The following is a 27,797-nucleotide window of genomic DNA, read 5'->3' on the forward strand; positions in this document are numbered from 1 at the left end:
GCTCTGTGACTTTATCCTCACGCACAATTATTTCAAATTTGATGACAATATATACCTCCAGACCAGTGGCACCGCTATGGGTACCCACATGGCTCCACAATATGCCAACATTTTTATGGCTGACCTGGAACAATGCTTCCTCAGCTCTCGTCCACTCATGCCCCTTCTCTACCTACGCTACATTGATGACATCATCATCTGGACCCATGGGAAGGAGACTCTGGAAGAATTCCACCACGATTTCAACAGCTTCCACCCCACCATCAACCTCAGCCTGGACCAATCTACATGGGAGGTCCACTTCCTAGACACCACACTACAAATAAGTGATGGTCACGTTAACACCACCCAAACCGAAAACCCACCGACCGCTATGCCTACCTTCATGCCTCCAGCTTCCACACCGGACACAGCACACGATCCATCGTCTACAGCGAAGCGCTGAGGTACAACTGCATTTGCTCCAACCCCTCAGACAGAGACCAACACCTACAAGATCTTCACCAAGCATTCGCAAAACTACGACACCCGCACAAGGAAATAAGGAAACAAATCAACAGAGCCAGACGTGTACCCAGAAGCCTCCTGCTACAAGACAGGCCCAAGAAAGAAACCAACAGAACTCCACTGGCCATCACCTACAGTCCTCAGCTTAAACTTCTCCAACGCTTCATCAGTGATCTACAACCCATCCTGCACAATGATCCCTCGCTTTCACAGACCTTGGGAGGCAGGCCAGTCCTCGCCCACAGACAACCCGCCAACCTTAAGCATATTTTCACCATCAACCACACACCGCACCATAACAACTCTAACTCAGGAACCAATCCATGCAACAAACCTCGATGCCAACTCTGCCCACATATCTACATCAGCGACACCATAATAGGACCTAACCAGATCAGCTACAACATCACCAGTTCATTCACCTGCACGTCCACCAATGTAATATATGCCATCATGTGCCAGCAATGCCCCTCTGCTATGTACATCGGCCAAACTGGACAATCCCTACATAAAAGGATAAATGGACACAAGTCAGATATTAGGAATGGCAATATACAAAAACCTGTAGGAGAACACTTCAACCTCCCTGGCCACACAATAGCAGATGTAAAGGTAGCCATCTTACAGCAAAAAAACTTCAGGACCAGACTTCAAAGAGAAACTGCTGAGCTTCAGTTCATTTGCAAATTTCACACCATCAGATCAGGATTAAACAAAGACTGTGAATGGCTAGCCAACTACAAAAGCAGTTTCTCCTCCCTTGGTGTTCACACCTCAACTGCTAGAAGAGGACCTCACCCTCCCTGATTGAACTAACCTCGTTATCTCCATACTGATTCTTGCCAGCATATTTATACCTGCCTCTGAAAATTTCCATTACATGCGTCTGACAAAGTGGGTATTCACCCACGAAAGCTTATGCTCCAATACTTCTGTTAGTCTTAAAGGTGCCACAGGACCCTCTGTTGCTCTTTACAGATCCAGACTAACACGGCTACCCCTCTCCCCCCTTAGTTGTCTCTTTTCCAAGCTGAAAAGTCCTGGTTTTATTAATCTCTCCACATATGGCAGCCGTTCCATACCCCTAATCATTTTTGTTGCCCATTTCTGAACCTTTTCCAATTCCAGTAGATCTTTTTTGGGATGGAGTGACCACATCTGCCCACAGTATTCAAGGTGTGGGTGTACCATGGATTTATATAGAGGCAATATGATATTTTCTGTTTTATTATCGGTCCCTTTCTTAATTATTCCCAATATTCTGTTTGCTTTTTTGACGCCGCTGCACATTGAGTGGATGTTTTCAGAGAACTCTCCACAATGACTCCAAGATCCCTCTCTTGAGTGGAAACAGCTAATTCAGATCCCATCATGTTATAGGTATAGTTGGGATTATGTTTTCCAATGTGCATTACTTTGCATTTATCAACATTGAATTTCATCTGCCATTTTGTTGCCCAGTCACCCAGCCAAAGCACTGAGAGGGGCCCCTTGTGCTGGGAGCTTTAGGAACACAGCCTGGTCCTTATCTCAGAACTTCCAGCTCCATTTGCTCCTTGTCCTTGGAGGAACAGGTTCCCTTCCCCCATCCCCGAGCCCTGGGGAAAACCCTTCTCTGCTAACACAGCTAGCATCTCCCTACCCCTGCTCACGGTTAGAAGCATGTGCTCGGGCCGGGAAGGGGCAGAGGGTAAGGAAAGGAGGTGTCACTGTGAAACAGGGGGATGAGAGGGAGCTGGTCCCCAGAGATGGGGGCTGTGAGGATTTGACCCTGGTGATCTCCTCCTGGGAGAGGCTGATGGTGGCAGTGAGCTGGGGAGGGGGACCCTGGATGGCTTTTATGGCCAGCCCATGGCACTGCGCTGGCCAGCAGGAGGCTGGATGCTGTGCAGGGACTCCCATCTCTCCCCCCTGTGCCCGTCTCCCGTTGGGGACCGGCAGGGGAGAGAATGCACTGGGAAGCACTGACCGAGTACCCTCGCCCACTGCCCATGGTGCTGTCAGTGTGCACCAGCACAAGGCTGAGCTCTGGGGACGTGGTCAGTGGAGCAAGCGATCGCTGCCCAGAACGCTCTGCAGAGACCGCAAAGCCAAGGAAAGGCCAGCGGGAGTCCAGGGTCCGGTGCAGCCTCTTGTGCTTACCTTTGGGCTGGGGAGCAGCTTCCGTCATCAGCATGTTCTCATAGATATTGTCTCTCACCATTCTCCTGCCTTCGTGCTCAGCCGAGCCCCTGATCACTGGCCTGTGGGTCCTTTCAGCAGCCTGCTGGGTTAGAGCCTCCCTCTGACAGCAGCCCTGGGGGTGGGGCAGGGAGGTGAGGGAGGAGGGAGGGGGGTGGGGTGCAGGGGGTTGGATGGGGAAGGAGGGGGAGTGGGAGGGGTTGAGGGGAGAGGTGGTTGGATGGGGAAGGAGTGGGAGGGCAGGGGAGGGGAGGGGAGAAGTGGTTAGATGGGGGAATGAGGGGGAGTGGGAGGGGTTGAGGGGAGAGGTGGTTGGATGGGGAAGGAGGGGGAGGGCAGGGGAGGGGAGCGGAGGGGAGAGGTGGTTGAATGGGGAAGGAGGGGAGGGGGACGGGTGGAGGGGAGAGACGATTGGATGGGGAAAGGAGGGGACGGGGTGTGGGGGAGAGGTGGTTTGATACCTGTCAGCTCTGTGTTCTTGGGGAGGCAGGGCACAGTATAAAGCCTGTCTGACTGATGATAGATACCCCCACACACACCAGCCTCTGCTTAAATCAAAACCCATCAGAGAAAAGACTTGCAGAGAGCAGTGAAGGGCGGATGGGAGACACACCTAGACCCCTCCTGACAAGGGTGACAAGACTAAGACATCTCCATTAGCATACAGAATGGAGAGCAGAGAACCGCACTGAACTCTGGGACTAGAAAAGCAGGGAAGCACTGCATCATGGGGGATCTCTGCTCCAGATGCTAATGAACCTACGCCTGCCCACACCCAGCTCAGCAATTATCAGACCAATTCTAGTAATGAATCCTTGATTGATATTCAAAATACTGAAGCAGCCTAGTTGCACGGTGAGCTCCCTGGAAGAAAACACCACCCGTAGCCAAGAGTGATCAGCTCCTATTGTCTAGCCCGGGGTAGGCAACCTATGGCATGTGTGCCGAAGGCGGCACGCGAGCTGATTTTCAGTGGCACTCACACTGCTCGTGTCCTGGCCACCGGTCCGGGGGGCTCTGCATTTTAATTTAATTTTAACTGAAGGTTCTTAAACATTTTTAAAACCTTATTTACTGTATAATATATAACTAAACTATTGTTGCATGTAGACTTATAGAAAGAGACCTTCTAAAAACGTTCAAATGTATGACTGGCACGTGAAACCTTAAATTAGAGTGAATGAATGAAGACTCGGCACATCACTTCTGAAAGGATGCCAACCCCTGGGCTAGCCTAAAGAAAACCCTTGAGTCATCAGTTTACCCATAAACAAATCCTGTGTTCTCCCTTGAACCATTGTATTTTCTCTATGTAACCCTTCTGCCCCTCTGAGTTGGCAGCAACAAGGGCCGGGTCCTGTATCTAGGGGTTCCGTTTCAATAACGCAATGCAAAACCGGCTCGAGCCCCCACCCAGTGACCTGGGACAATTACATACCACCCCCCCGGGCGCCTCTAGGAGGCAATACTTCCCCTCTCGCAAGCATGGAGTCTGAGTGTAGCAAAAGCCTTTTAATAAAGGATGGAAACAATGCGGCATTATGTTGGGGAAACACCACAAACAGGATTCATAACACAGACCATGAGCAAAAGACCCACCTCCAAGTAAGTTTGGCAGTGTCCTTTTCCCCTCAGGGTCTTAAGTCCAATCACCCCAAAGTCCAACAACCCCAAAGTCTCTGTCCCTGGTCAGTGCCGCCCCAGAGTTCAAAAGTTTATCTACAGAGTTTTAACACACACCCCCAGCCTGGGCGGAAATGGGGGGGGCACACAGGATGTTAAGGGGCACCTTACGTGGCCCGAGGCCGACTGCCCAACCTCTCCGTGGAGTTCTGCTGCAGCCTTCACCACGAATGGCTCCGCTCGACCAGCCGCGCCGCTCCGCGCCGCTCCTCCAGCGTCCCCGCAAACTGCTCCGCTCTGCTCCCCGTTCCGTGGGCCGCTCCAACCGTCCCACAAACTGCTCCGCTCTGCCAGCCGCTCCACTCCACCAGCCGTCCCATGAACCGCTCCAGCTGCCCCCGCCAATGGCTCAGCTCTGCTCCGCTCCGCTCCGCTCGCTGTTCCATGGGCCGCTCCAACCGTCCCACAAACTGCTCCGCTCTGCCAGCCGCTCCACTCCACCAGCCGTCCCATGAACCGCTCCAGCTGTCCCCGCAAATGGCTCCGCTCCGCTCTGCGCTGCGCCGCTCGCTGTTCCATGGGCCGCTCCAACCGTCCCACAAACGGCTCAGCTCTGCCAGCCGCTCCACTCCACCAGCCGTCCCATGAACCGCTCCAGCTGCCCCCGCCAATGGCTCAGCTCCGCTCTGCGCCGCGCCGCTCGCTGTTCCATGGGCCGCTCCAACTGTCCCACAAAAGGCTCGGCTCTGCCAGCCGCTCCACTCCACCAGCCGTCCCATGAACCGCTCCAGCTGCCCCCGCCAATGGCTCAGCTCCGCTCTGCGCCGCGCCGCTCGCTGTTCCATGGGCCGCTCCAACTGTCCCACAAAAGGCTCGGCTCTGCCAGCCGCTCCACTCCACCAGCCGTCCCATGAACCGCTCCAGCTGCCCCCGCAAATGGCTCAGCTCCGCTCTGCGCCGCTCCGCTCGCTGTTCCATGGGCCGCTCCAACCGTCCCACAAACGGCTCAGCTCTGCCAGCTGCTTAGCAATATATCTTCAGGCTCCCCCACTGGTTAACACAGCACTCAGTGATCTCAGCTCAGCAATTTTAGCTATTTTAGTGATTTCAGCTTGTAGTAGGGGAGCCCCAGTGCTGGTGCACCACTGGCCCAAAGTGAATTCAGTTCAGCAACTTCTAGCTAAAAGCAACAGAGGGTCCTGTGGCACCTTTGAGTTTAACAGAAGTATTGGAGCATAAGCTTTCGTGGGTAAGAACCTCACTTCTTACGCACAAAAGCTTATGCTCCCAATACTTCTGTTAGTCTCAAAGGTGCCACAGGACCCTCTGTTGCTTTTTACAGATTCAGACTAACACGGCTACCCCTCTGATACTTAACTTCTAGTTAGACTCCTAATGGAAGCAAACTTAGCTCTGCTATTCAACAGTGGAGAAAGGGGGGAATAGTGCAATTGGTGTTCCAGGCCCTCAAAAGGGGCCCATACCATCAGGTACACATTCCTGTCCCCAACCTCTCTCACTCTTGCACAAGCCTGTGTGCTAAATGTATTGGCTCCTCACTAGTCACCCCAGGTGCATCATAAGTTAACCGTTTTACTGGTCTTATTACCCTGTCTCGTCTATTGAGAATCTCTGCTGGCGTGGTAGGGGGGACATCTTCTTGAGCGACGGATGGAGAGGCTTCCTTTGAGGCCCCCTCGGCTACTGGCATAGGCCCCTGAATTTCTAGTTCTAACAGTGGAGGGTCCAAGGTGCCCAGGACATCCTCCACCTGTATGTCTCCACTGTCCAATAACCTGTGTGTGTCATCACACAGGGGTCCCACCAGTGCCTCGGGGTGTCAGGAATGGGCCTAAGTACTTCTGCCATGGGGTTTAGGGCGGAAGAGGAGGAGCTCTCTTTTGATTCAGCTGATCGAGACTGAAATCTTGTCTCCATCCCAGGATACACCATGGTTGTGTCTTCCTCCTCAGACTCACTCTCGGATGTGCTGCATAGGGGTAGGTTAGCTGCAGGGGGCCGGCTGTCCACGTTGGAGAGCGGCTTTGGTCCAGCACCTTCGTTCTGCCCGGTTGCCCTGTTGTGGCCCATCTCATAAGGGGTGCCTACCAATTCCCCCACAGGGAGCAAAAGGTTTCTGTGCACTGTCTTTATCTGCCCTGGACCCTCTTCAGGTTTGATCTTGTAGACTGGCAGGTCTCCTAGCTTTTCCATCACCAAGTAAGGTATTGCCTTCCATCTGTCAGCTATCTTGTGTTTGCCAGCAATACCCAAATTTCGCAGCAGGACTCTGTCCCCTGGCTGGAGTTCTTGCAGACGTACCCTAGCATCATATTGATGTTTGTTGCGGTCTGCGTTCTTCTGAGCCGCAGATGTAGCTAAGTGATAAGCATCCCGCAGCTTTTCTCTTAGTTGGGATACATATTGCTGATGAGTTTCATAGCTATCTCCATCCTCTGATACACCAAAGCACAGGTCTATGGGTAATCTTGGTTCTCGCCCAAACATTAAGAGATATGGGGTGACTTCCGTAGCATCGTTCTTTGTGGCGTTGTAGGCGTGCACCAGAAATGTGACATGTTGGCTCCAGGTTGCCTTCTGCTCTGGTCGCAAAGTCCCCAACATATCTAATAGGGTTCGGTTGAACCTCTCTGGCTGAGGATCACCTTGTGGGTGATAAGGCGTTGTTCTAGACCTTTTAATTCCCGCTATCCTCAGCACCTCCTTCAGAAGGTGACTCTCAAAGTCCCGCCCCGATCAGAGTGTATCCGGGCTGGGAATCCATAAACTGAGAAATATTTTTCCCACAGTACTCGAGCGACAGTGGTGGCCCTCTGATCACGTGTGGGATATGCCTGCGCATATCGCGTATAATGGTCAGTCACTACTACAATGTTCCCAATATTCCTCCTGTCTACTTCTAAAGACAAGAAATCAATGCATACCAGCTCCAGAGGCTTGTTGCTGGTGATATTCTTCAGATATGCAGCCCTTGTGGGCACAGTTTTTCTTTGCACACATCGAGCGCAGATCTCACATTTCCTGCGAACATCTTCAGCCATCCGGGGCCAATAGAACCTACTACGAATAAGTTCCAGGGTCCTCTCCATCCCTAAATGTCCAAAGTCATCATGCAGGGCCCTCATGGCCAGGGCTCTGTACTCTTTCGGCAGCACTAGTTGAGTCCATTGCTTTTGTAAAGGGTCTGTGGTCACTCGGTGTAACACCCCCTGAATCAGTTTCAGTTTGGTCCATTCTCTCAATAATAGTTTACCCTCCGGGTTAGGTGGGACAACCACAGCTGGGCTTCGCCCCTCCCTTTTGGCAAGTAGTGTGTCACGAATGTCAATATCTTGCAGCTGGGCTTCCTGCCAGTCAGCCTGGCCCACACCAGCCAAAGTAACCACTTTCAGTTGTTGTGGTCCCAGGCTAGGCGGGTGGGTGTGCCTATGCAAACAAGATCAGCCCCTGAAGTTCTTTTCCACCCTCACCATAATTCACCACCAGATGTCAGGGTAGAGCTTATCCTGACTCTGCTTACATCTACAAAGATCCCTACTCACCCTCCAGTCAGGGTTCTGATGCTTAGATCCAAGCGCTGCATCAGTTCCACCGGGACTCCATCTTCTCCTGACTGATCGTACTGGGGGCTCTGCCTGTCTCCAGCACTCAGGACCCTGAGCTACCACCATCAGCTGGGAACCCCGACCAGTTCAAGCCTCATGGAGTGGGTGAGATCCCCTCTTTCTCTCTCTCTTTTCCTTTCTGCCTTAGGTATGAACTTTTAATAATGTGTGTTATGTTGGTTTAGCTCTCCTTGTGTAGTGATCACTATTATTCAATAAATAACTAGTATGGTTCAGCTGGTTGCTTCTCTCTCTCTTGCTGAACTTTTCTCTTTTGTGTTTTTAGCTTCCCCCATTCACTCTACAGCAACGCTTCTTTTACCTAAGCTAAAGATCCCTGCAGCGCCCAAAATACTGTGGGGTTTGCTCATCAAGTAGGTTACTGCCAGTACAATTGTGATGTGAGAGTGGGGATAGAGACGTGCTGAATGGGACACATAAGGGTGGCAGCTTGAAAGTGCTATTTGACCCAGTCCGTTGAGCCCAGGGGCATATGAAGGGGGGCAGCTTGAAGGTGCTGCTCGATCCAGCCCATTGACCCGGTCCGCTCAGACTTGCTCTGTTAATGTGGGTGTGGGTGTGGGTGTGCATCCAGTTCTGGGGCTGGGGGAACCCAGCCCTAGGGAACGTAAGTCCTGCAGGATAGCTCCATTGGGAGGGGACTTGCAGAAGGGAGAAGTAGAGCTCCATATGAAAACACACGAGACACAAGCAGTACATTGATAGAATTACAGAAACCCCCCCATAAGAGTAACCCGAATAAATGAGCGTACCCCAAAGTAATGGGCAAATCTGGTAACACATTCAATGGGGGAAACAGGGGGAGGGGGAGATGCTTGGATGGGGAAGGAGGGGGAGGAGGGGAGGGGAGACACGGTGGATGGGGAAAGGAGGCGTGAGGGAAGGGAGTGGAGGGGAGAGGTGGTTGGATGGGGAAGGAGGTGGAGATGTGAATGGGAGAGGCGGTTCGATGGGGGAAGGAGGCATGAGGGAAGAGGAAGACAGCGCTCTGTCGGCAGCGCCTGGCCATACGAGCTGGATCTAGGGGGGCTGCCGCACCCCCTGGCTGGAAGCGGTTTCCACCACATGCAGGGTTACAGTTCGGTTCAGTGGCTCTCAGCACCCCACTATTCACATTGTTCCAGCCCCCTGTGCCCAACCTTTTATGGCCCCCTCTTGCAGGTGGGGCTCTGGCGAGAGCGTAAAGGCACATCCCCGTGTGCCTCGCGTGTGGTTGGCTGCCGGAGGTCATGCAGCGGAGGGGCTGGGCCTGGGGAAGCCTGTGCCCTCTCCCCTCCTGGGCTGCCCCCAGCTCCGCCCCAGCCATGGCAGTCCTGCTCTGTGTCCGGGGCCCACTTGTGTTGTGGGGCCTCCAGCGTCATCCCGCTGCAGCACGGTGAGGGGTAGGCTGGGGGCAGTGTGGAGCCAGGCCTGCGTCCTGCCCCTTGCCTCTTGTCCACGCTCCCCCCCCCCGACCGTGGCGCACCCGCCCTCGAAGGCCGGCCCTATCCTATGGGCATCCACAACTGTCCAAATCCGCATCTTTTCCTGTGTGTGACCATCCACAGGTGGGAGATCTGCTGTCCAAAGAGACAGAACCTGCTCACTGCTCCGGCGGTAACATGGGACGAGAGGGGGCACGTGTGGAATCAAAGGTTAGCGTGTTACACAAGCACCCCTGGTGAGTATGAGCAGCACTGGTACAAGCAGCCAAGTGGGCACATGCCCAGCGATACACAAACTGTGGTGGCTGAACGCCGACATAACGTTGTAGCGGAGACACGGCCTCGGTAGCCATCTCTGGGGTCGTACAGGAAGTTTCCAGGAAGGACAAGCAGCCCTGCAGGTTCCACACACTCACCGAGAGCTGAGCCGGTCAGAGCTCAGGGGGGAAGGTTACAAACATGGGCTCTAGAGACAGCCCAGGGGGCTTGGTGACTGATCCATGCGGGACCAAGAGCTGTGTCTGCTGTGACGGCTGCATCCCAGTTCCTGAACCCCCTTGAAAACAGGCTCCTGATTCCCCATCTCACTGAACAGCGAGGAGATGGGTGTCTGTTAGCCGTGGGACGGGAATTGCTGCTGGCCGGATGGATCTTTGGACTGGTGTTTGCTGAGGAGATTCTGAGGTGCTGGGCGGGGACGGAGACGCCGCCATTCTCCTCAGGCCCCGGAGAGTCCAGAGGGGGGACACATACATTTGGAAACCCCCCCCCCCCCCCCGAGACTGGGAAATGATCTGTGTGAGATCAGAGGTGAGTGTTGTGTTGTAGCCTTGCACTGAAATACATGTAACAGCAACAGCACCGGGAGTCTCTGAACGGAACCCCACAGATTTACTGCCGAACCGCGCTGCTGAAGGGACTGAAAAGTGTCCCGACTACTGTCTGCGAGGGGCCGTGTGTGCGTTAAATGTTCGCTCACTAAGAAATTGTCTGGGACTCTCTGAGCTGACTGGCAGCTACAGGCAGGGGCTGGTACCGTAGCTCTGAGCTTCAATTCTGTGCAATACTTTTCCTTTTTGAAGTCCTGAAAAGACAGAGCTCAGGCCTGCGCTTCAGCAGGGAGTTGTGCCGGGGGCCAGGGAAGGGGGGTGTCACAGTTACACATAATTCTGCCTCCGCCTCCCCCAGCCCATTGCATCTCTGTGCCCTGCTCCAGCATCGCCACTGTTCCAGCACGGCCTGACTCCTGGCAGCGGCTTCCCCCTCACCTGCCAGGTGGGTGGGGTCAGCGGGCGGGCTGGCCCTTTTAGAGGATTTGGGCTAAGCCCCATCAGTGTGCAGCCCAGAGTCTTGCAAGGGGCTGGTAGAGCTCCCTCGCTCAGGGAAAGCTGGTACCTGGTGCCCTGATAGAAGGGTAAGGGGCAGAGAGAGACCTGTGGAGGATCCAGAAGGGATCCAGGGTCAGGGAGGCATCAGGAGCACCTTCCCCCACACCAGCCAGAGGGAAAGGCCTGGCTGGAGCTACCTGCAGTGAGGGACAGGAGCCAACCCTTAAGGTCTGGTTGTCAGTGCAGAAGAGGGATGTTAACGCATAGAATCATAGAACCATCGAGTTAGAAGGGGCCCCAAAGGTCATCTAGTCCAACCCCTGCCAAGATGCCGGGTTTGCTGTGTCTAAACCATCCCAGACAGTCGGCTAGCCTTTGAAACCCTCCAGTGAAGGAGCTGCCACAACCCCCCTAGGCATCTGTTCCATTGTCCTACTGCTCTTACAGTTTGTCCTGAGATTTAATCTCAATCTGTAAAAAGTAACAAAGAGTCCTGTGGCACCTTATAGACTAACAGATGTATTGGAGCATAAGCTTTCGTGGGTGAATACCCACTTCGTCAGATGCATGTAATGGAAATTTCCAGAGGCAGGTATAAATATGCAGGCAAGAATCAGTCTGGAAATAATGAGGTTAGTTCAATCAGGGAGAGTGAGGCCCTCTTCTAGCAGTTGAGGTGTGAACACCAAGGGAGGAGAAACTGCTTCTGTAGTTGGCTAGCCATTCACAGTCTTTGTTTAATCCTAATCTGATGGTGTCAAATTTGCAAATGAACTGAAGCTCAGCGGTTTCTCTTTGAAGTCTGGTCCTGAAGTTTTTTTGCTGTAAGATGGCTACCTTTACATCTGCTATTGTGTGGCAAGGGAGGTTGAAGTGTTCTCCTACAGGTTTTTGTATATTGCTGTTCCTGATATCTGATTTGTGTCCATTTATCCTTTTACGTAGGGACTGTCCAGTTTGGCCGATGTACATAGCAGAGGGGCATTGTAGGCATATGATGGCGTATATCACATTGGTAGATGTGCAGGTGAATGAGCTCCTGATGGTGTGGCTATTGTGATTAGGTCCTATGATGATGTCACTTGAATAGATATGTGGACAGAGTTGGCATCGGGCTTTGTTGCAAGGATAGGTTCCTGGGTTAGTGTTTTTGTTGTCTGGTGTGTGGTTGCTGGTGAGTATTTGCTTCAGGTTGGGGGGCTGTCTATAAGCGAGGACAGGTCTGTCTCCCAAGATCTGTGAGAGTGAGGGATCATCTAACACTACTCTTAGGGTCACCGGTGCCCACGCTACTAATACCCGTGACTTTCCCCAGTCATGGGACCTGGTGTAGCAAATGTAAGATCAGTGTCCCGTTGGTTCGTGTACTTTGTTGGGGCCCTTGATGACCTATGACCATGAGATCTTCTCTGCAGTGGTTTAGCAGTGTGGCTGACTGGGTTCAGTACAGCCCAAAGGACTCACAAGTGGGAGGAGGTGGTAAGTCCCTCCACAGGCTTAATACGCAGCAGGTTATAAAATCCCCAAACCCTCACTCCTTGGCTTGAGGACACAGTACAGGGAGTAGGGGGTCCCCAAAACAAGTTCCCTGACTGACTAACTAAAAGATGGTGCACTCACAAACTCCATGAATGATCCTCAGGTTCAGAGCTGACTCTGGACCCCTCGGTCACTGCAGAGGGGCTGATCTCTGCTGGCCGGGATCCTTCTCAGGCAGGAGTCAGGCTGCTTCGGTCCCAGGATTTCCCCTCCCCACAAAGGGGTGCCGGGCTCAAGGTGCAGGTTACACAACTACACTAACATCCAAACTGTCGTCTCCTAGCCCAGCGTCCAGACACACTCCCAGCAGGCAGCAGCCCTGGACTAGCAGCCAGAGCAGAGCTGACCCTGTGAGGACTGGTCTCCCCTAGGGAGCTGGAGGGCGAACTCAGCCTGGCTGGGGAAGTTCCCCAGCAAAACTCTACAAACTGGGAGTCGTCAGTGGAGAGGGAAAGGCCCAGCTGAGGGATCTGCTGTCAGGTCCCTAGAGGCCAGTTCTCAGGGGGAACCTGCCTGCAGGCCTGGGACTCCCCAGCCCCCCACAGCCAGTCCTGCCCTTGCCCTGGCTGGCTCCAGACTGACTCAAAATGCCTTCTCCCCTCTCCTGAGCTCCCTGGGAGGGGCATGTCACTCCCTAGTGGTTGCCGGGCAGACTCTGAGTCTGCCTTGGCTCCCCCTGACCTGCCAGCAGACAGAGCCCCAGGAATCTAGGTCCTCTCCTTTGGGGTTACACCCATCCCACGGCTAACAGACACCCATCTCCTCGCTGTTCAGTGAGATGGGGAATCAGGAGCCCGTTTCCAAGGGGGTTCAGGAACTGGGATGCAGCCATCACAGCAGACACAGCTCTTGGTCCCACATGGATCAGTCACCAAGCCCCCTGGGCTGTCTCTAGAGCCCATGTTTGTAACCTTTCCCCCTGAGTTCTGACCGGCTCGGCTCTCGGTGAGTGTGTGGAACCTGCGAGGCTGCTTGTCCTGCCTGGAAACTTCCTGTACAGCCCCAGAGATGGGTTATGTCGGCGTTCAGCCACCACAGTTTGTGCATGGCTGGGCATGTGCCCACTTGGCTGCTTGTACCAGTGCTGCTCATACTCACCAGGAGTGCTTGTGTAACACGCTAACCTTTGCTTCCACACGTGCCCCCTCTCGTCCCATGTTACCGCCGGAGCAGTGAGCAGGTTCTGTCTCTTTGGACAGCAGAACTCCCACCTGTGGCTGGTCACACACAGGAAAAAGATGCGGATTTGGACAGTCGTGGATGCCCATAGGATAGGGCCGGCCTTCGAGGGCGGGTGCGCCACAGTCGGGAGGGAGGTGCCGTGGTCCAGAGGCAAGGAGCAGGACGCAGGGCTGGCCCCACACTGCCCCCAGCCTGCCCCTCACCGTGCTTTAGCGGGATTACGCTGGAGGCCCCACAACACAAGCAGGCCCCGGACACAGAGCAGGACTGCCATGGCTGGGGCGGAGCTGGGGGCATCCCAGGAGGGGAGAGGGCACAGGCTTCCCCAGGCCCAGCCCCTCCGCTGCATGACCTCCGGCAGCCAACCGCACGCGCGGCGCTCGGGGATGTGCCTTTACGCTCTCGCCAGAGCCCCACCCACGAGAGGGGGCCACAAAAGACTGGGCACAGGGGGCTGGAACAATGTGAATAGTGGGGTGCTGAGAGCCACTGAACCAAACTGTAACCCTGCATGTGATGGAAACCGCTTCCAGCCAGGGGGTGCGGCGGCCCCCCTAGACCCAGCACCTATGGCCAGGCGCTGCCGACAGAGCGCTGTCTCCCTCTTCCCTCACACCTCCGTCCCCCATCAAACCGTCTCTCCCCTCCACGCTCTCCCCCGCCTGCTCCTTCCCCCATCCAACCGCCTCTCCCCTCCCCTTCCCCTACATCCCCCTCCAACCACCTCTCCCCTCCACCCCCATCCTTCCTCCCCCTCCTTCCCGCCCTTCCTCAACTCACCTCTGCCCCTCCCCCAGGGTTCCCAAGAGGTCTGGGGTTCAGGGCTGTTGAAGGAGAACAACGGGGATGCTGGCCAGGGGGGAGGTTGGAACCAGGAACCCAGGGACGGCCGGCCACCCCCGGGGGAGCTCAAGTCACCTCTGACCAACCTGCTTGTTTTGGGGCGGTTGGGTTTGTTTTTGAAAGGCAGGGTCGCATATTTATCTCGTGAGACGTGGCAACTTTGGTTGGCTTTTACCCGTCTGCCTTGAGGTGAAAGGCTCTATAGGCCTTTACCAAAGCCCTGCTCCACCCTGATCCCCCTCCTAGTTCCTCAGAATGGTAAATAGATGGGGGAAACTGAGGCACAGACAAGTGAGGTAACTTGCCCAAGGTCTCCCAGTGAGTCAGGAGCAAAGCAAGGAATAGAAACCGGGAGTCCCTATTGCCAGATCTTGTCAGGGACGGGAGCAGCGGGGACAGCTCCTGGCCGACTCTCACCAGGCCTGAGATCAGCGGCTGATCAATGTGTATCTTGCCCGCTTCAGCTGTGCTTCCTCTTCGCCCAGTCCCTGCTCCGGCCAGCTTCCAGGCCCTGCTCCTGCTCTGCTCCAGCCCCTGCTCCCCTTCGGCTTCAGACATCTGGTTTGATGCCCAGCCCTGCCCCTGCCTCACTACACTGCTTGGCCCCCCACTTCTGGCTTGGGCTTCTGTCTCTCTGGTACTGATCCCGGGCTCCGCCTCTGGCTGAGGACTCTGCTGTACCCCCCACCCTGGCTCTGGCATTTGGCTTCTGACCCTGGGCCCATTTCCTGGATGCTGCCCACGCTGGACCCAGCTCTAGCCCATTGGCTGAACTCTCACTTCCATCACTAGGGCTGACCGCACATGGCCCAGCTGGTGACAGGGTGGCTCTCACCACCAGGCATCACTTCCCATTTCTATTTCTGCACCAGGGCTGCTGTCAGAGGGAGGCTCTAACCCAGCAGGCTGCTGAAAGGACCCACACGCCAGTGATCAGGGGCTCGGCTCAGCGCGAAGGCAGGAGAATGGCGAGGGACAATATCTATGACAACATGGAGATGACGGAAGCTGCTCCCCAGCACAAAGGTAAGCACAAGAGGCTGCACCAGACCCTGGACTCCCGCTGGCCTTTCCTTGGCTTTGCGGTCTCTGCAGAGCGTTCTGGGCAGCGATCGCTTGCTCCACTGACCACGTCCCCAGAGCTCAGCCTGGTGCTGGCTAGACAGCACCACGGGCAGTGGGCGAGGGTGCTCGGTCAGTGCTTCCCAGTGCATTCTCTCCCCTGCCAGTCCCCAACGGGAGACGGGCACAGGGGGGAGAGATGGGAGTCCCTGCACAGCATCCCAGCCTCCTGCTGGCCAGCGCAGTGCCATGGGCTGGCCATAAAAGCCATCCAGGCTCCCCCTCCCCAGCTCACTGCCACCATCAGCCTCTCCCAGTGGTTCTACCAGGTTTCAGAAAAGAACTAGATAAGTTCATGGAGGATAGGTCCATCAATGGCTATTAGCCAGGATGGACAGGTATGGTGTCCCTGGCCTCTTTGTCAGAAGCTGGGAGTGGACGACAGGGGCTAGATCACTTGATGATTCCCTGTTCTGTTCATTCCCTCTGGGGCACCTGGCACTGGCCACTCTCGGCAGACAGGACACTGGGCTGGATGGACCTTTGGTCTGACCCAGTCTGGCCATTCTTATGTTCTTATGTTTGGTTGGGCAGGTGTCAGCTGAACAAGGGCCTGCTCCAGGGGTTATTTATCCCCTTTGGTTTCAGTGCAATCCAGATGCTGTGTGGCAGCTGTTCTGGATTCGAACACATGAAATACGCCCAGGAAGGTTCAGGAGACAGGCAGGGAGACGAGGCTGATGGTAGTGGAGGGTGCGGCCGTAAGCAGCTGCAGCTACACACCGAGCTCAGCTAGACTCTCTGCAGCGACAAAGGAAAACACAAGGGAAATGTAGCCTGCGCAGGGTGACAGAGAAGCTCCTCCCAGAAAGCTGAGAACTGTAAACTCAGTACATTAGTGAGAGGCAGCTTCACCCTTTGGTTAGAGTGAGAGAAGCCATTTCTGCAATGTAAGGGGATTATCTGGGCATCTGAGTGTTGTCTGCTGGTTCCAGGAACCACACCCCATGGGGGAGCGGCGCTAGCTAATGGCTGAGGCCCAGATCAGACAGGAAGGGGATGTGGCCAGGGGCGGCAGGTTTGTAGAAATTTTGGTGGTGCTCAGGGCACCCAGAACCTGCCCCCCGCACCTGCCTAAGGCACTGGGAGGGAGTTTGGGTGCAGGGGGTGTGAGGGGTCGGGCTCTGAGAGGGAGTTTGGTGGGGGAGGGGGTCTGGGACGGAGTTTGGGTGCAGGCTCTGGGCTCGTGCAGGGGATTCGAGTGCAGGAGGGGTGCAGGCTCTGGGAGGGAGTTTGGGTGCAGGGTGCAGGCTCTGGGCTGGGGCAGGGGGTGGAGGTGCAAGGGGGTGAGGGGTGCAGGCTCTGGGAGGGAGTTTGGGGGCAAAAGTGGGTGTGGGGGGAAGGGTGGCGGTGCAAGTGGGAGTTTGGCGGGAGGGGTGCAGGGTGGGGATGCAGGAGGGGATGGGGGTGCTGCCCCCACAGCTTCCAATTGGCCGCAGGGGCGTTTGGGGCAGGGGCAGCGCGCAGCGGCACAGCCCCACTCCAATGGGCTGCAAGGAGGTTCCGGCAGCCACGTGGAACGAGCGCGCAGGAAGCTGTTCAGCCCCGCTGCGCTGCCGGGTGGCAGTGGGCACCCTTGGGCTGCTTTAAATCGCCTGGGGGTGGCAGGCGGGGCCAGGAGACGTGCGGGGCGAGCGCGCGGGGGGGGGGGGGGGGAACCAGGAGCCAGGCCCATGGGCCAGGAATATTCCTGGTGCCCGGGCACCACGGGCCCATAGAACTCGACACCCATGGGTGTGGCAGGCTGAGACTTTCAGGGAGAGGAGAATCTGACAGTCTTGCATCTCCAAGCAGCTGCCGTTCACCTTGGGGAGACCAAATCCAGACCACACAGAGCACACTTACTTCTGTCTACACATAGATCCTGGCTCGAATGCAGCTCTAGTCTTCTCCCTTTAATGTGCAGGGGAGACACAGTCTTCTGGCTTTGCCCTGTGATTCGCCCCTTGGCTGCCTTGCAGTGAGGAGCCCAGCATCCTGGGGATGGGTTATTAGACAGGGGATGCTGGAGAAAGGCCCTTCTGAGCCCACTGCTGCTGTCAGCCTCACTTTTCTCCTGCAAAGAATCATTTCCCCCTCAGTTCACTGCCTCGTTGTTTTGATTTTTCATAAGATGTTTCAGGTTCCGTTTCTCATTTAAATATACTCCTTTGGGCCTGGACTTCACAAGCCCTAAACATCCCTCTCAAGAAATGCTTAGGCAGGGGGAAAGTCCTGCTCCCAGATCTCTCTCACAGGACGCCTGCCTGGCACTAGAGTCACTCCTGATTTAGGGAGGGTCGCTTTTCACATTCGAGTTCAGGTCGGTTCTGACCTTATTTGGCCTGATTCCGCTGATACTGTTAACCACAGTCAGGGAATAGGAGGCTGAGCAGTTATTGGATTTGGGGGATGGAGTTTCTTCTGTTTTTGAGCTGTAACTTTGCATAGATATGTTTCTTCTTCTCCTTCAAGGAAATCCTCCCAAGACATCGGTCCCTTGGTGGCACAGGGCGGGGGGCATCGTCACTGCTGTCCTTCTCCTCCTGAGTCTGGCCCTGGCCACGTCCCTCCTGGCTGTGACGCTTCTAGGTAAGTTCAACTGCAGCTCCAAGCCCAACGTTTGCCAACTTCCATACAGGCCAGCTGGCAGCTGAGTCGACTGGGGGGGGGCAGCTGTGGAATCCCCATCACGGGAGGTTTTTAGGGACAGGTTAGACAACACCTGATCATCAGATCAGGGGCGGGGCTTCCCTGGTTAGGGGGCCTATAAAGGCAGCCAGCCAGTGGCAAAGAAGCCAGCAAACAACTGGAAACGGGGGAGTTAGCGTGCATGATTGTAAGGAGAGTTTGGGGGAGGGGCGGTGGCGTTCTGTTTTTTTGTTGTGTGGAGTTTTCTTTCTCTTTGACAGGCACTTAGGCGGGAAGGGTGTGACAGACTGTGACGAACTGGGACTGTTCTTAATGTGGTCTTTGAATGCTGAGTGGGGAGTGTTGGCTGGGAAGACAGGGGAGTGTGGCTAGGATGGTCTGCATGGAGGGATGGCAAACTGGCCGTGAGGGCAAATACCTGAGCATGTAACATGAGAACCCAGGAAGGGGTTAGAGGCCAGGTGACACCTTTGCTCAGGAAACTGAACAAAGGCTGAGGAGAGAGTTTCAGAGCGGGCTGGTGGAATGGCTGGGAGGGAGACAGGACTCTGACCTCCCAAGGGGGCTGTGGTGTAGTGCCCTGGGACCCCAAAATGGACCTATCTGAGGGGGTCCTGATGTCTGTGCCTGTAAGACCTGTCTTGGACTGTGTTCCTGTCGTCTAAATAAACTGTCTGCTTTACTGGCTGGCTGAGAGTCATGGTGAATTGCGGGAAGCCGGGGGTGCAGGGCTGTGAGCCCCCCACAATCCATGACACAGACACAGAGGCAGCAGTGGTAGTGACCCAAACAATGGAAAAGACAATGAAGGTGACCAGATGTGGAAGCTGCGGGATGATCCTGGTGCAGGTACCTGAAAAGAGCTTGTTTGTATGAAGTGCCGCCTTAGAGAGCTGATGGAAGAGAAGAGCCGAGGTTTGGAGATGCAGGTGGAAACTATGGTTGAGTTTTGAAGGGGATTCGAGCAGATGATGGAGGGAAGGCGATAGGAGGCTGAAGGGAAAACTCAAGACTGGCAGATCCAAGCTGGACTGGAGAACACGGAGGGGAGACTGCTGGGTGAGTAAAGTGGCCAGTGAAAACGTGATGATGAGAACCGGGCAGAGGAAAAGACCAGTTAGTGAAGGAGAAGTAGAGCTCAGGAATAGGTTTGCTGAGATGGAAAGTGAAGAATGCTTGCAGCAGGGAGTAGCCGAAGGTGGGAGGGCCAGAAAGAAGAGAAGAGCAGCTAGTCCTACTAGAAGAGGGGAAGAGTCAATGTACATACCCAGAGTTCAGAGCCCAGGAGGACAGAGGATGACTTGCAGTAGATCGCAAGGGAGAACAAAAGACAAGAGGACTTGCAGGCAGAAGGAACAGGAGGAAGGCTGGAGAATGGCGCCAACGCCAGGAAGAGGCAGGTCTATGTGATTGGTGACTCCTTACTAAGAAGAATGGACAGGCCTGGCACCAGAGCTGATCCAGAGAACAGAAGGGTGTGCTGTCTGCCGGGAGCTAAATTATGGGATGTAGACCTGAGGCTGAAGAGGATCCTAATTGGAGCAGGAAAGAATCCGCTGATTGTCCTTCATGTGGGAACAAATGATACTGCTAGATTCTTGCTGGAACGGATCAAGGGAGATGATGCCAGGCTGGGGAAGACACTTAAAGAAATGGAGGCTCAGGTGATCTTTAATGGGATTCTACCTGTCCCTAGAGGAGGAGAACGGAGGTGAGACAAGATGATGATGATCAACAGACGGCTCAGGCAGTGGAGTTGTAAGGAGGTCTCTGGGCTGTTTGACCACTGGGAGGCATTCACGGACATAGGTCTGGTCTCATGGGACAGACTCCACCTAAGTAGGGAGGGAACTAGATTCTGGGATGGAGGGTGGCACAACGGATTAAAAGAGCTTTAAAGAAGGAATTCAGGGGAGACAGTTGAGAGATGCTTATGTAATCTCCACTTCTGATTCTAATATTGAGCAGGAGAAAATCAAGAAAGGGCAATTACAGCAAAGGAGAAAGGAACAGCAGAGGGTAGGAGAATGGACATCAAGAAGAAAGAGAGTTCCTATACCAATGATGCTAACACTCAAGTAGTAGGTGATACTGGCAGTAGCAGGACTGTACCTAATCGCGTGAGGAACTCTGGTGAAGCTGAGCGGAAACAACTAAGGTGTCTCTACACCAATGTAAGAAGCCTGGGGAACAAAATGGAGGAACTAGATCTACTGGTGCAGGAAGTGAAACCAGATGTTACAGGGATAACAGAAACATGGTGGAATAGTAGCCAGGACTGGAGTACAGACATTGAAGAGTATGTGCCATTCAGGAAAGACAGAAATGAAGGTGAAGGTGGTGCAGCAGCATTGTATATTAATAATGAGATAGACTGACTGTAAAGAAATTAGAAGTGCTGCAACGGATAAATGAGAGACTGTTTGGGTCAAAATCACTTTGGGGAAGAAAGCTACCAGAGGCTCCCCTGAAATAGTGCTTGGGGCCTGCTACAGACCCCCAGGATCCTATGTGGATATGGATAGAGACCTCCGGAATAACTTTAATGATATATATATTCCTGGGAGCTGTGTGATTATGGGAGACTTTAATTTCCCGGATATAGATCCAAGGACAAGTGCTAATCATAATGGTAGGGCCCACACTTCCCTGGCTGTGAGAGCTGACAGATTTCTTCACCAAATAGTCACCAAACCAACAAGAGGTGATGCCATTTTAGATTGTGTGTTGGTGAGTAGGGAGGACCTCCAGAGAAGAACTGGTTGTAGGGGACAACCTTGGTTCGCGTGATCATGAGCCAATCAGTTTCAACTAAATGAAAGGATAAACAAAACTAGGTCTGCAACTAGGAACCTTCATTTCAAAACGGGAAATTTTAAATTATTAAGGCAATTAACTAGGGGAATGGACTGGGCTAAAGAACTCAAGGATCTGAAAGTGGGGGAGGCTTGGAATTACTTTAAGTCAAAGTTGCAGAAGTTCTCTGAAGCCTGCATCCCAAGCAAGGGGAAAAACTTCCTAGAGAAGGGTTGCAGACCAGGCTGGATGAACAAGCGTCTCACAGAGGTGATTAAGAGAAAGCAGAAATCCTACAAGGAATGAAAGATGGGATGGATCACCAAGGAAAGCTACCAGTTGGAGATCAGAAAGTGCAGGGATAAAGTGAACTGTCAATAGCCAAGCACAGTTGGACCTTGGAAACGGAATTAAAAGCAACAGTAAATGGTTCTATAGCCATATAAACAAAAAGGAAACAAGGAAGGAAGGAGTGGGACTGCCAAACGTGAAGGATGAGGTGGAGATTAAAGATAATCTAGGCATGGCCCAACACCTAAAGAAATACTTTGAGTCAGATTTTAAAAAGGGAAATGCGTTTCGGGGTAGTGGCAGGGTGGCTAATGGAAATGGGGATCTGGAACTAGAAATTACCACCTTTGAGGCGTAAATCAAACTCAAACAGCTTAACGGGACCTAATCGGGGGGTCCAAATAATCCCTATTCAAGACTATTAAAGGAACTTCTAATTGCAAGCCCAATAGCAAGGATTTTTAATGAATCCATAAATGCGGGGATTGTGCCCTGTGACTGGAGAATTGTTAACATCCTACCTATTTTTAAGAAAGGGAAAAAAGTGACCCAGGAAACTACAGGCCTGTTAGTCTGACCTCAATTGTATCCATGGACTTGGAACTAATTTGGAAGGAGAAAGTAGTTAGGCACATAGAGGTAAACAGTCATTGGGATAAAATACAACACGGTTTTACAAAAGGTAGATCATGCCAAACCAACCTGATCTCTTTCTTTGAGACGATAACTGATTTTTTAGACAAAGGCAATGCAGCAGATCTCATCTATCTGGATTTCAGTGGCATTTGATACAGTTCCACATGAGGAATTATTAGTCAAATTGGAGAAGATGGGGATTAATGTTGTTGTTAGTCCCTAAGTGCATGACCTTGCATGTGCACTATTGAATTTCATCCCAGCGAGCTCTGCAATGGGCAGATAAAGGGGCAGAACGTTTTGCCACATTGTTTCTGCGGATCTTGGTCCCCTGCTCACAACAGAGTCTGCGCAGCAGAACCCAGCTCAGAAAGTGGCTTTGATTCTCCACTGAGACAATAACATTCTTTTATCCGGGAAATATGGTCACCCGACTCCAAATACAACCAATTTCCAATCTAATTCCTGGCCCTTTAAGGAAACTAGCCCCTCCCATGTCCCGAAGGAAAGCAGTTACTGCTGCAGCTCTCAGCACATCCTCAAGAAAGAAGAATTTCCAAGGGATGCAGAAGACTCACTCTGCTGTCAAGACACAGTCGTGCTGGCTTTGGCACTGGGCTATTACTTTGAAAAGCAAGGGCCGGGTTCTGTTCTCACACCAGTCTCATTCTATTGTCTTGAGTTACTCCTGTGTCTGAGAGACCAGAATCCGACCCCCAGCGTATAAACCCAGCTCAGGATTCTTTCCCCATCTAATTGCAGCCTGGCCTGAGGGTTGCAGCCTTAAGAAGTGTGTCATGACATTGTCCCTTCCAGAAATCGTGGGGATGCTTTTAATGGCCTGCTGGCTATTGGGGCAGGTTCTGGGCAGGTTGGGCGTAGCTGGGATGAGGGTCGGCCCCATTTAGAGTAACTATTTTCCTTTCAAACGTGTCTGAAATGGGCAATTCTTTGTTTATTGGGCAGTTTTTGGTACCTGTGCTGTCGACTTCACTGGCTGTTCTGTTTTCCTTTCAAATGGACACAATAGCAAAAATATGTGAGTATTTTAAAGAACTCTGACCCCCTGTCTGTCATCTCAGAGCTTAGTTAATGCTGAATATGGAGAAGCAATTAACCATTGGAACAACTTACTGAGCAATGTGGTGGATTCAGGAGCGGCGCCAGGGTTTTTGGCGCCCTAGGCGGGGGTCCTTCTGCGCTCCCAGTCGTCATCGGAAATTCTGCAGCGGGGGGGTCCTTCCAGCCCCATACGCTGAAATGCCAGTATCACTTTTTGCCTGGGAGCTGACGGGTTTGGAGCATCTAAGAAGAACTGGTAGCTGGGTGCTCCCGTTAGGCTAACGAGGCCCAGGGATAGGAGAATTCGAAGAGCTGTTGAAGCCGGTCGCACAGCTGAGCCTGAATTTATCTCCTCAGTGGCTCAAACACATTTTGCGACATACCTTGCTTACCAGATACAGTTGGATGTTTTAAATGTATGTATAGATGGTTCTGACATCATCATAACATCTGATCCAAAGGTGCAAAAATTAGAAATTCAAGTCAAGCAAATAATTATTTATTGGGTGATTGTGAAACAATAACTCCATGATCCAAGGACTTTATTCAGTGACAGACCTGGAAACATACAAATTACAGAGCCAGCCACACTGAGCGGCATAAGGGCAGCTGTCTCTGCTACAGCCAGAAATATCACACCAAGACAAAGCAATCCTGCGATGCACATTCCATGCGGCCCCCTCCAGTGCACAGGGCTCCTCATCGGCAGGTGGCTGAAAAACATGCTCCATAGCTTGTAAATTAAGGCACTTTCTGAGGTGCTGGGATCTGCAAGTCACAGCCCAGCCTGTCCATGGGCCTGCTTACAAATCCACCTGGAAGGCTCAGTACAGTTGACATCATTCCAAAAATTCCGGTTGTGTGGATTGATATGAGCACAGTCTTCTCTGCCTCCTATCCCCTGATCCCAGTTGTCTGGCTGATTCCACGCCCAGAACCTACGGATCAGAGTGTTAATGTCTCAGTGGAGGACCACAGCCAATTCCTGAGCTCAGTTCTGCTCTGTGGACTCTGTGGTTGGCAGGGGACCAAGGCACCCAGAAACGACGCGGTGAAGCGATCCACCCCCCAGCCACCCCTCAGAGTTCTCCACAGCTCTTGTGGCCATGGTAACGAAGGGCTTCTGACGGCTGGGGGGTAGCAGCTGCCCTGCGCCTGACAGGCCAGCAAAGAGCCCAAGTCAGTCTGTGGCTCCAAATGCTGACAGCAGCAACTCCGATCTCAGTGCCCAGAACCAAAGCACGTGGCACAGCACGTCCCAGGCACCCCCGCGATGGGAACGCAGGAACGGGAAGAGAGGGCCGCGGGGGTCAGTCATTAACTTCTCCAGGGCCCTGCTTATGGGCCTCGTCCACAGCCCACTGAGGTCACTGTACCGACTGCAGCTGGCTCCGGCCATGCCCCCGGCCCCACAGCCTCCCCTTCCCCAGCCTGACAGAGGGGAGAGCGCAGTGCAATCCCAAGGAGAGCGTGAACCTGCCGCTCACTCCAGACTCACCTGGCTGTCCTGAGTTGACTTGGGGCCAGATCCTCAGCTGGTGTAAATCCCTGTGGTTCATTCAAGTCAATGCCGAGTTACCCCAGAGGAGGCTCTGGCCCTGGGTCTCAGTGGGCACTGAACACACGCTCCGTGTTTAGGATCCTGCTCTAAGCAAAGGGGCATTAACAGAAATTCCTGAGAGGATTCATTGCTGTTGTGGCAGCGGCGGGGGGCCTCCCTCAGGATCGGGCCCGCTGTGCCGGGTGCTGCATAGACACCAGGGGCCGTACAGACGCTGCCCGAAAGAGCTTGTGACCAAACGTGTAATAAAGAATCACTTCTCTCAAGCTTTACTCACCCCCTGCTTGCGTCGTCTCTGTATTCTGTGCCATCCACCCAGTGCCAGTTGCCTTCTGTCCCCAGGTCGGTGAGTCCAATCCAGTGATATTCTCCCTGGATCTCCCTGGAGAGAAACTCCTGCACAACACAGTTTGCAGCATGTCCAGGTCACCCAAGAGAGGCTGCAGGATGCAGCCACAGCTGCCTGGGTTGAACAGATTTGGGGGGAGAGGAAAGGGCGTCTGGTGGTGTGAGCAGGGCGCTGGGCAGGGGGAGACATGGTGTCCTGTCCCCAACGCTGACAGTGACTAGCTGGGAGACCCTGAGGGAGTCCTGGAGCATCTCTGTGTCTGTGTCTGCATCTGTATCTGCCTGGGGCTACCAGCAGCGACCTGTCTCAGAACACTCCCCCCACAGCCCCTCAGAGCTGGGCTGCGGCAGTGACTGACGGGCACCTCAGAATTCACACCAGCGCCCTGCCCTTGGAGGAGGCAAAGCTCGGAGCAGAGAACTGGGTGCAAAGTCTAGCCCTGCCGGAGGGTGGGATTTTCCTCCTCCGAAAGTGCCGCAGAGGCCTGGGGTGAGGGCTACAGTGGGCATGTGGGGAGAGAGGGGAGTTTCAGTGGGAGTTCTGTTGGAGGAGAAGGTTTTTGTAGTCTGTGTATTGTATTTTGTAGTTTTATATGTGTGGAGGCTGGTAGGGGCAGTGTGCTGGAAGAGAAGCTGAGCCCTGATTAGGGGGCGGGACTTATCTGCTTAGGGGTCCTATAAAGGTAGCCAGCCAGTCAGGCAGTGGCATAGACATCTGCAGCGGCACAGGAGCCAACAAACAGAGCTGTAAACAGGGGAGTTTCAGTGGGAGTTTGCAAGGGGAGGCTGCGGGGGAGACTAAGAGAGCTAGGCAGAGGAATAGACAGGCTAGTGAAGGGAGTGGGTGGTGTTCTGCCGTGTTTTGGTGCCCGTTGGGGGTTTGTTTTGCTGTGGGTGTTGGGGGTTTGGTTTGTGTTTCCCGGACTAACAGGTTTTAGGTGGGAAGGCTACGACCGATACAGAGGCAGCAGTGGAAGACACAATGAAGATGACTGGTTGTGGAAGCTGCGGCATGTACATGATCCTGGAGGGGGTATCTGAAAAGAGTTTCGTCTGCATGAAGTGCCGCCTAGTAGAGCTGATGGAAGAAAAGTTCCGAGGATTGGAGATGCAGGTGGAAACTCTGGTTGAGTTTAGAAGGGGGTTTGAGCAGATGATCGAGCAAAGACATGAGGAGGCTGAAGGAAAAAGCTCAGACTTGCAGATGGAAACAGGACCACAGAATTCTGAGGGGAGACTGCTGGGTGAGGAAAGTGGACAGTGGAAGCATGTGACTAAGAGAACCAGGCAGAGGAAAAGACGGACTAGTGAAGGAGAAATAGAGCTCAGGAACAGGTTTGCTGAGTTGGAAAATGAGGAAGGGGCACAGCAGGTGGTCGCTGAAGGTGAGAGGGCAAGGAAGAAGAGAAAAGCAGCTAGTCCTATAGGAAGAGGGGAAGAGTCCATGGAGATAACACCAAATATGAGTCCCAGGAGGATACGGGATGGATTGCGGAGGATTGCAAGGGACAATAGAAATCGAGAGGACTTGCAGCCAGAGGGAACAGGGGATAGACCAGAGAATCGCACCATCACCAGGAAAAGGCAGGTCTACGTGATTGGGGACTCCTTACTGAGAAGAATAGACAGGCCTGTAACTAGAGCTGATCCGGAGAACAGAAGGGTGTGCTGTCTGCCGGGTGCTAAGATACGGGATGTGGACCTGAGGCTGAAAAGGATCCTAACGGGAGAGGGAAAGAATCCGCTGATTGTCCTTCATGTGGGAACAAATGATATGGCTAGATTCTCGCTGGAACGTATCAAAGGAGACTATGCCAGGTTGGGGAAGACTCTTAAGGAAATCGAGGCTCAGGTGATCTTCAGTGGGATTCTGCCTGTTCCTAGAGAAGGGCAACAAAGGCGTGACAAGATTATGGCAATCAACAGATGGCTCAGGCAGTGGTGCTATAAGGAGGGCTTTGGGATGTATGGCCACTGGGAAGCATTCATGGACAGAGGACTGTTCTCTCGGGATGGACTTCACCTGAGTAAGGACGGAAATAGGCTTCTAGGATGGAGGCTGGCACAACTGATTAAGAGAGCTTTAAACTAGGAATTTGGGGGAGATGGTTGGGAGATGTCCAGGTAATCTCCACGCCGGAATTTAACATTGAGAAGGAAGAAAACAAAGTAAGAAAAGATACAGCCGTGGGTATGAGAATGGACGTAAGGAGGAAGGGTAGTGAAGATGCCAGTCTAATAGGTGATACTAGTGGTAGAATGTCTGTGCCTAATCGGGTTAAGAATGTCAGTGAAGCCAAATGGCAAAAATGAAGATGTTTGTACACTAATGCGAGGAACCTAGGTAACAAAACGGAGGAACTAGAGCTACTGGTGCAGGAAGTGAAACCAGATATTATAGGGATAACAGAAACATGGTGGAATAGTAGTCATGACTGGAGTACAAGTATTGAAGGCTATGTGCTGTTTAGGAAAGACAGAAATAAAGGCAAAGGTGGTGGAGTAGCATTGTATATCAAACTGGGAGGGATGAGGTAGACTGTAAAGAAATAAGAAGTGATGGAATGGATAAGACAGAGTCTGCCTGGGCAAAAATCACATTGGGAAAGAAAGCTACTAGAGCCTCCCCTGAGATAGTGCTTGGGGTGTACTATAGACCACCAGGATCTGATTTGGATATGGATAGAGACCTCTTTAATGTTTTTAATGAAGTAAACACTAATGGGAATTGTGTGATCATGGGAGACTTTAACTTCCCAGATATAGACTGGAGGACAAGTGCTAGTAATAATAATAGGGCTCAGATTTTCCTGGATGCTATAGCTGATGGATTCCTTCACCAAGTAGTTGAAGAACCATCAAGAGGGGATGCCATTTTAGATTTGGTTTTGGTGAGTAGTGAGGACCTCATAGAAGAAATGGCTGTAGGGGACAACCTTGGTTCGAGTGATCATGAGCTAATTCAGTTCAAACTAGATGGAAGGATAAACAAAAATAGATCTGGAACTAGGGTTTTTGATTTTAAAAGGGCTAAGTTTAAAGAATTAAGGAAATTAGTTAGGGAAGTGGATTGGAC

This window comes from Emys orbicularis, chromosome 5 (assembly GCF_028017835.1).
Source record: "Emys orbicularis isolate rEmyOrb1 chromosome 5, rEmyOrb1.hap1, whole genome shotgun sequence".
Classification (NCBI taxonomy): Eukaryota; Metazoa; Chordata; order Testudines; family Emydidae; genus Emys; species Emys orbicularis.